Source organism: Protobothrops mucrosquamatus, unplaced genomic scaffold (assembly GCF_001527695.2).
Source record: "Protobothrops mucrosquamatus isolate PMUCROS unplaced genomic scaffold, P.Mucros_1.0 scaffold_19, whole genome shotgun sequence".
Taxonomy (NCBI): Eukaryota; Metazoa; Chordata; class Lepidosauria; order Squamata; family Viperidae; genus Protobothrops; species Protobothrops mucrosquamatus.
In genome coordinates this window covers 1,547,131-1,556,270 of record NW_015386095.1, presented here as the reverse complement: position 1 = coordinate 1,556,270, position 9,140 = coordinate 1,547,131, and the positions used below count along the sequence as shown (strand labels likewise).

Sequence of the window (9,140 nt, the reverse complement as noted above, 5' to 3'; positions counted from 1 at the left end):
ACGCAGGAGTTCAGCCACATCTCCAAGAGCTGTTTGACACCTTTTTATATCCTACCCCCTAATCCGGACCACCTAAAACCACTGCCCTCCCCATGCCCTTTGTACTTATCTCATCTAGCACCATCTACTTTTCTATCAACAAAGCTCAGCTCCTATTGTTATTTCTGCATTTCCTCTGCTTGCAGTTTAGGTTAGTTAGCAACTTCTGCTTTTCTTATTTGTATATAGTTTACTTGTCTGACTTTATGACTTTCAGGTGGCTTCTTCTATCAAACTTTAGATTCATTAGAAATTTCAATAGGATAAGGGACAGTGAATGTTAGCACGAGGAATAAAGGGGAAAAATGTTGTAAAAGAATATGAATTTTGTATCAAAACAGATATGAGCGAAATTACATCATAAATTTGTTTTACTATTTCCTGTAAAAAAAAAAGGGAGCAAACACACTTCTAACTAGATGAGAAGCAAAGCTGTATTTCTGGTGGGAATAGAAACTTCGTTGTATTGTTTTTACACAAATCAATCAACTGAGAGCATAGAAATCGAACACAGCAATAGCAATAGTGCTTTACAAAATCAGCATATTGCCCCCAACAATCTGGGTCATTTTATTGACCTTCGAAGGATGGAAGGCCGAGTCAATCTTGAGATGCATTGGTGGCAGGGAATCTTCCTGTGTACTGTGCATATTCTTTGAAAACGCATTAACAGTAACGTTTGCTGCTTCATAGATTGATTAAAGGGAAACATGCAGAAAAATCCAGTTTCTTTGCATTTAATTGTTTGGACTGATACAGACACACGAGACCGATCCGTGCACTTGTTTGATTAGTATCAGTAACTAGTTAGGCCCAGGCGCGCATGTAAGGAAATAAACCCGGCGAAGCTCGCTCCTGATTGCAAGAAACCCTTGCAAGCGCCGCCTCCGTTTTGCTGCAGAAAATCACGCAAGCGTCCCGGCCGAAGCCAAGGCAGGACATGAATGAACCAGCAGGCTATTCTGAGCCGCAGTTCGGCGGAGACATGCTACGGCTGCGCGTATCTCCTAGGTAGAGCAGATATATATCGTGAGGAGAGGCACATGATCGTCCCGATAGGGAGAGGAGGGGAGCGAAGGGAAAGATAAACACTCGAACCTTCCTCTCGAAGTCGCGACCTCGAATCTGCGAAGGCGAAGGCGAGGGGAGGAAATGCCCCGCGACTTTGAACCGGGAAGATCGGATACCTCTCGCGTGCCGGGAGTGCGCGAGAGAAAGAGGCGGGGAGAGGTCAGGGAAAGAGGGCGAGAAGCCGAAAGAAAAAGGAGGGGGGATATTTTCCCCTTCCCCAGACGTCACGTGATGTTCGGAGACCGCTTTTTCTTCAGAAGCTCTCGCCCGCGGCGGAGAGGACTTCTGCATCTGCTCACGGTCGCGCCAGTCCTCAGTGCCTCTCGCCACCAGAGGGCGCCGCCTCAGGGCAAGAACGACCTGGCTGGCGCGCGCGAACGAGCGAGCATCGTCGATCGTAGGAAAAGGAGGGAGAGGCGGGCAGGAGCTGTTGATTGCGCGACACCTTCTGCGCGCCGTGCGTGACGCGGCGTTCGGAGGGAAAGGGGAGGCCGGAGGAAGAGGCGGGGGGGAGGGGTAATCAGAAGCGGCGAAGGCAGGCGAGGAGAAGAAGCGCAAGCGGCGAACGCGGAGGAGACGCAATGTGAAATCCTGCGAGGCCCGGGAGGGCTAGACGGCGACCCCGCCTGCATCCGTGACGAGAGGTGAGGGAGCGGCGTCGACTCCTTTCAACTCCCCTTCCGCGGTTGAGCGGAGGAACTCCAGCCAGTCGCTCTCCGACTCGTCTCGGGGAGGCCCGCGGCAATTCCGATCCGAAGCGGCTCTCCCTGTTCGGCGTGGCGGCCACCGCACAGTTTCTGCCCGGGCAGCGGCTTACATAACCAACTGCGCCCGGGTCAAGCAGTTGTTACTCGCGGCCGCCGGCGACAGGTTGCGCTGCGCTTTGTATCGTTAACCACATGGGCCTCTACTGTGCCCTGGCCGCTTCAGACACAACACGACCGCTCCCGCAGTGAGATACGAACCCAGTTGCTCGAGGCGGCCGCGGCAGAAGCCACTGCGGACCGTGGGGGGGGAGGGGGGGTCTCCTCCCCACACCAGAGGTGCTGTCATTAGCTTTGGGTGATAATGTGTGCAAAGCATCCGTTGTGGGACCCGTGGCGCTGTCTGTAGCTTTCCATCACTGCAGCTGTCTGCGTTTTGTTACTATTATTCATCCTCATTATGAATTATAGGCGCTGAGCGGAGATGGGCACTTCGGTTTGGTTGTCGGGCGCCAAGAAAGGAAGTGAAGCTGTAAGGTTTTTAATGAGGCTGAGGGAAATTCGTATTGGCTAGACAGAAGGTTTTGTAAGACAGCCGCAAAAATAAGCACCAGGCTCAGAATAAAAAGACTGGATGGGAATTGACAGCACTTTAGACTAAACGATGTAAGTTAAATAACAGGATTTAAGTGCTTTTCAAAATTCTTGTAAAAATGGTCAGCCAGATAAAGTGAATTCTTTAAAGGTTGCATGAGCAGATTCTTCAGGTAGGATGTCATTTGTATATAACAGCTATCCAGTTGGCATATAGGAAACCCTTAATACTTTCAGTAAGGAAAAATTGTTCCCACTAATTATGTATGTCAAAGATTAAAAACAAAAAGCTAAAACCAATTTCTTAGAACATCGCTTTATTCTGTGGCTTTGTAATAATTTTGTTAAACTCATGATAATTAACAGGACTAGTATTTGGAGAATTTACATATTATCCATATTTCCTTTTCTTTATTCTGTAATCTGTACTAATTTAATGAACAATTTGGGACTTTTATCAATGGGGGCAAGTCAGCATTAAGAGAGTTTCTTAAAGAAAACTTTAAACAATTCGAAATAATTGCAGAAGATTTTTAGATACAGGTAGTCCTCGACTTATGACCACAATTGAGCCTAGAATATATGTTGCTAAGTGAGAAATTTGTTAAGTGAGTTTTGACCCATTTTACAACTTTTCTTGCCACATTTGTTAAGTGAATCACTTAAATTAGTAACATGGTTGTTAAGTCTGACTTTGCTTATTAGAAGGTCACAAAAGATGGTCACCTGACCCCAGGACTGCAACCGTCATAAATATGAGGCAGTTGCCAAGTGTCCATGTTAATATGAACCAGCATATTAACGTACATCCAAATGTAAATCATGTGACCATGGGGATCCTGCAATAGTCATCAGTGTGAAAAATGGTCATACATCACGAACGTTGTAAGTCGAGGACTACTTGTATTTTTCTTTAATGTTTATTGTAAGCCTATTTAGGCACATTGGAAAGATTTTCTATTTTCCATGGAACTATTTCCTGAGAAATCTGGATACATTTATTCAGCAATCCAATGTAGAATTTCATAGTAAAATTCTTTGGATTATCAAATTAATCTGTGCTAATTTAAGAAGAAAGACTCAAATCATTCAACTGTGCTTTGATTTTCAAGCAGTGTGCATACAGTATTAGATTTGAAAATGAAATAAGATAAGATAACCTTTATTGTCATTTTTTTTACTGTGGGCATAACGGCACACATCAAATCCTGTTGTATGCAAATCATTGATTTTCCTGTTTTAAAAAATTGCAGTTAAATTACTTTAGGAAATGTATTTTTTTGAGTACATTCTGCTTTGTTCTTTACTGGTGTATGTTGTTAAAATCAGTTTGAAAATAAGCATATTTTATGTAGGAGTTATTCAATTTTTTTAAAAAAATGTTCTTAGAAGTAGTTTAGCACATAATATAAAGAGTAAATTGCTTTTCTCTTTTCACTTGAGTATTATTAAACCAGTATTTAATTTTTTTCCAATTAGCTGAAAACATTTTAATGCTTTTTAAAGAACAAGTAAATAATTTATCAAAATGTTAAAAATATTGCTCCTTTTAGTCAAAAGTGCACAAATTTGGCCAGATTAAAGATATACTGCCATTGAAAGAGAGAGTTCCACATTGAAAATTAAAAATGTTTATTAATTTAATCAGTTTAGATGGTTGCTCTAAGTTACTTTTCTCCCAGAAGTTCAGATATCAAAATGAAAGAATATTGATGTACATAACTGTGTTACATTTTTCTTTTTTCTAAAAAAGCAATCATGAAAAAAATCTGTGAAAAAGTATTGAAATAATACAGGAGAGTATTTATTTGAAAACCATAGTTACCCGATTAAAAAAAGCTAAGAGAAAACACTAATGTAGAAGTATTCCAGTCAAAAGCTAGATCTTAAAGGTGTTCAAGGATAGGACAATAGTTTTTTTCTTTATAAAAGCATTATGAACATTTATAGCTGTTCTAAAAATGCATAAAATCATATCTATATGAGATAGATGATGGACATGAGATGTAGTGAAATGAAAATTTCATTTTTAATGTTTTGAGATACATGGTAACTTTTAATAGTTCTATATTTGAAAATGGATTTTATTGTGAAATACTACCTGTAGATAGTAAATGCTTGTGATAATTTATGTTCATTATTTTACCATATTTGTAACCTGTTTGAATTCTAGCAGTCTGTGAAAATACAACTGAGAGAAAACAAATTTAATATAATTTAAAAATGCAAGTAAGCTTGACAAGCAACCTTAAATTAAACTATGTGGAAAATGTTTACTAGAACAAATTGCTTTGGCTTGTTTATAAAATATCAACAGGGCAAGGGCCATGCATACCTCTGAGAGAATTGGGAAAGAGATTCTATAAAGTGGGAGCTGTTACTGAAGTGACCTGTCTTTTAGGCCACATCACGTGTACATATCTAATTATATTTTTTAAAACATTTAAGGTCTCTATATCACCAAAAACATACCTTTAATTTCTAAAATTAAGTTCATATTATCCGTTTTTTATTATTGAATTATTGAGTTCAAAAAATGGTGAATTCTTCCACTGTTTGTGAGGAAATTTTCAATCTAAATAACAGACTAAACAGTTTAAAGTTTTATTGGGTTAGCGTTCTTTATTCACATATCAAATTCATTGTGTGAACGTTCTGTTGACTTAATTCATTTCCTAATGTTATAAATATGAAATGATGTATGTACAACTTATAAACTATGCCAAGATCCTTCAAGGAAATATAAAATAGACATTTAATGAAGCAATATTTGTTTTAAATTTGGTGAAACAAAACTACATAGAAAACTTTTAAGTAATGTTTTAATGTTTTGACATAATAGATTTCGTGAAGTTAGTAATGTCATAATTTTCACTATTTTAAGTGAGAAAAATAATTCTTGTAATTTCAAACTAAGGAATGAGAAAACAGATTTTTAACGTTGATCAAAGTATATTTATTTTTATAAATAATTTAAAATTTCTCCACAACAACAAACCTGTAAGGTGGGTTGGGCTGAGAGAGGGTGACTGGCCCAGAATCACTCAATCAGCTTTCATACCTAAGGTGGGATTAGAACTCACAGGCTCCTGGTTTGTAGTCTGGTGCCTTAACCACTGGACCAAACTGGATATAGGCAGGTTCTTTAAAATTAAATATTGTAGGGTTTTGCTTATTGCTACTCTATGTGTGTTGATTTACATATAAGGCTTTGTATCCTTAAAAGGTATATTCACTTTCAGTGTGTTTTGCAAAACAGTAGAGCTGTGCAAAAAGCCTTAAGTCCTTTAGAACAGGAGTCCCCAACCCCCGGTCCGTGGACTGGTCCACGGCATGCCAGCAATTGCCTGCACAAACAAGCAAAGCCCAATCCTTGGGATGTGGGCAGCACACAAAACCATGCACTCTCGGTCCGCGGAAAAACCTTTCTCCACGGAACCGGTCCCTGGGGCCCAAAAGGTTGGCGACCTCTGTTTTAGAATGCATAGGAAATGTTTACAATGATTAAAGCAGCTGCATCATTTTCCAGGTTTGTATAGTACATCAGAAGCTGCTCTTGGCTACCTCCACATACATATTTATGCAGAGCCTAGCAAAGACTATACTGCTTTAATTATTTAAAAATTAGCACTTCATATTCACTCTTCCACATTCTGAAGTACTGCTTTTGAAGGATTTGTATAGATTTAATGCGTAGTTAAAAAGGGTTAGAGTTAGGTTAGCAAGTGTTTCAGAGAATGCAGTACCCTGTGCTAATAGTTCATTGTGGTTGAGCATATACAAATTAATAAAAGAATATATGGGAAACTTTAAAAAACAAATATTTAATGAGTTTAAAATTTTATTTTGTTATTTTTTATTTTAATAAAATTAATTTGTTTTGATTTAAGGAAGAAAGAATAGAATAATTTGGGAGCAGATACTTTGGGCAATTTAAGATTTGTATAGATCAGGGGTAGGCAACCCAAAACACTCAACGAGCCACTTGGACACGTTTCCCACCGAAAACAAAACACTGGGAGCCGCAAAACCCTTTTGATATCTAAAATGAAGATAACACTGCATATATCCTTTTTTACCTTTAATATGTGTGTGTGTGTGTGTGTGTGTAAAATAAAGGTAAAAAAGGATATATTCAGTGTTATCTTCATTTTAGATGTCAAAAGGGTCTCTCTCCTTGTCTCTCGCTTTTCTCTTTCCTTTCTCTTTCGTCTCCCTCCCTCTTTCCTCTCTTTTTTCTCTTTCCTCTCCCCTCTCTTTCTCTCTTTCCTCTCTTTCTCTCTCTCTTTCCTCTTCCTCTTTCTCTCCCTCTCTTTCTCCCTTTCCTCTCTCTTTCCCTCTTTCCTCTTTTTCTCTTTCCTCTCCCCCTTTCTCTCTTTCCTCTCTTTCCTCTCCCTCTTTCTCTTTCCTCTCTTTCTCTTTCCTCTCTATTTCTTTCTCTTTCCTCTTTCTCTCTCTCTCTTTTTTCTCTTTCCTCTCCCCTCTCTTTCCTCTCTCTCTCTCTTTCCTCTTCCTCTTTCTCTCCCTCTCTTTCTCTCTCCCTTTCCTCTCTTTCCCTCTTTCCTCTTTTTCCTCTCCCCCTTTCTCTCTTTCCTCTCTTTCCTCTCTCTCTTTCTCTTTCCTCTCTCTCTTTCCTCTCTCTTTCTTTCTTCTTTCTCTTTCCTCTTTCTCTCTCTCTCTCTTTTCTCTTTCCTCTCCCCCTTTCTCTCTCTCTTTCCTCTCTTTCTCTCTCTCCTCTTCCTCTTTCTCTCCCTTTCCTCTCTCTTTCCCTCTTCCCTCTTTTTCTCTTTCCTCTCCCCTTTCTCTCTTTCCTCTTCCCCTCTTTCTCTCTTTCCTCTCCCCCTCTCTTTCTCTTTTTTCTCTCTTTCTCTCTTTCCTCTCCCTCTTTCTCTTTCCTCTCCTCTCTTTTTCTTCCCTCTTTCTCTTTCTATCTTTCTTCTTTCTCTTTCCTCTCTTTCCTCTATCTCTTCCTCTCTTTCCTCTCTTTCTCTTCTCTCTTTCTTTCTCTTCTCTTTCCTCTTTCTCTCTTTCCTCTCTCTCTTTCTCTCTCTCTCCAGGTGAGGAGAGAGAGAGAGAACGAAAGGCAGACGGCATCGAACGGGCGGGGAAGGGGAGCAGGACGGGAGGCAGCGGCTCCGACAGCACAGCGGTGGCCACTGCAGCATCGTCGGGGGTCTGCGCCGCCCCTGGGCTGGCCGCCGCGTTCTGAGCCAAATGGGCGAGGAGGGGGGAGTAGGACGGGAGGCAGCGGCTCCAGTGGCGGCGGCGGCCACTGCAGCATCGTCGGAGTTCCCCGCCGCCCCCACTGCGTTCTCAGCCGAACGAGCGGAGAGGGAAAGCAGGACGGGAGGCAATGGCTCTGGTGGTGGTGGCGTGGCCCGGCCGCCCCCCGCTGCATCCTCTGAACGGACGGAGAGGGGGAGTAGGACGGGAGGCAGTGGCTCTGGTGGTGGAGGCGCGGCCCCTCAGCCAAACAGGCGGGGAGGGGGAGCAGGACGGGAAGAAGTGGCGGTACGGCGGTGGCCACTGCAGCATCGTCGGGGGTCCCCGCCAACCCTGGCCTGGCTGCCGCCTCCACCGTGTCCTTAACCACTTTGCCATCGCAAGAGGAGGGCACCAAGGCCAGGTGCATCATGGGCAGCCGCGCCGGCAACGGGGAATGCCACCGCAGGGATGAGGGTGGTCCCGACCCACCGCCGCCCTCACAGCCCAAGGTCTCCTGCAGCACTGAGGGCGGCAGCAGCGGCAGCAGGAGGACGGTGAAGGGGTATGGCTGCCCGCTCGTCACCGCCTCTTCGGCCTTGCTCAGTGCAACCGGCGGCGGCGGCGGGAGGACTGCACAGCAGGTGGGGAAAGGGCCGGGCAGGCGCTGCGGGGGAATCCGCTGCCCATGAGACAGCCGAAAGGCGCAGGCTGAGAGGGGAAGCTACAGAGACCCCCGGTGACCCCCCCTCACTAACAGAGGCGACGGTGGAGCAGGGCGAGGGGAGACCCGCCGGGCAAGGAAGAGGCACCCCGAGACTGGCCACCAGTGGCTCCTTACCAGGGACACGTTTCCAGCAATCCTCCCGGCCACCACGTGCAGTCTGAAGAAGGAAAGAGGTTTGTGGGCAGTCCCACAAACCAAAGAAGTTCAACCAACCAATCAATTCAAACTTCATGAGAAGTCCCACTTTTTTTTTCCAGACTGCACATGGTGGCTGAGGACAGGGAGCCACAGGAGATGGCTGAACGAGCCGCATGCTGTGGGTTGCCGTCCGTGGTATAGATAATGCTGTCTGAAACATTCTGAACTTCCTCCCAGCCAATTGAAGGCAAAAACTAGAAACTATCCTGTCTAATTGTTGCCTGATCTGACTTACCCCTCCCCTCTTTCCCAAGAAAAAAGTTCAGAAGCATCAGTGAGACTGAAAGGGAACTAAAATTACAGATGGATGCAATTATGTATCTCTTCCAGTACTTGTCAGCAATCAACAGCATAATGTATAGGGACACTAATTTAACTATAGAGAGTCCATCTGTTGCAGTAAATGTCTGAACTTTGGTAAACATTGTTGATGTTTATATGGGAAGTCAATCATAAACCCAAGTTAAAAATATTTGTTGGTTAATTATCTTAGATACCTCAGGTTTTTCTCCACAAGAAATTAAGAAAATCTGAGGTAGGCTAGAATGAAAAAGTACTAATTTCAGATCCTTAAACAAATAGTTTAGAATTATTTATTTATTTAT

The 9,140-nt window shown here is 43.0% G+C and overlaps 1 protein-coding gene across 1 annotated transcript in view; it reads left to right on the top strand.

Moving 5' to 3' along the window:
- Positions 1-1,625: 1,625 nt before the first annotated feature.
- REV1 (REV1 DNA directed polymerase) overlaps positions 1,626-9,140 on the top strand; it is a 65,372-nt gene continuing 57,857 nt past the window's right edge. The window contains exon 1 of the mRNA XM_015831504.1: positions 1,626-1,754. The gene's annotated coding sequence lies outside the window, so the exon portion shown is untranslated. The remainder of the gene's footprint in view (positions 1,755-9,140) is intronic.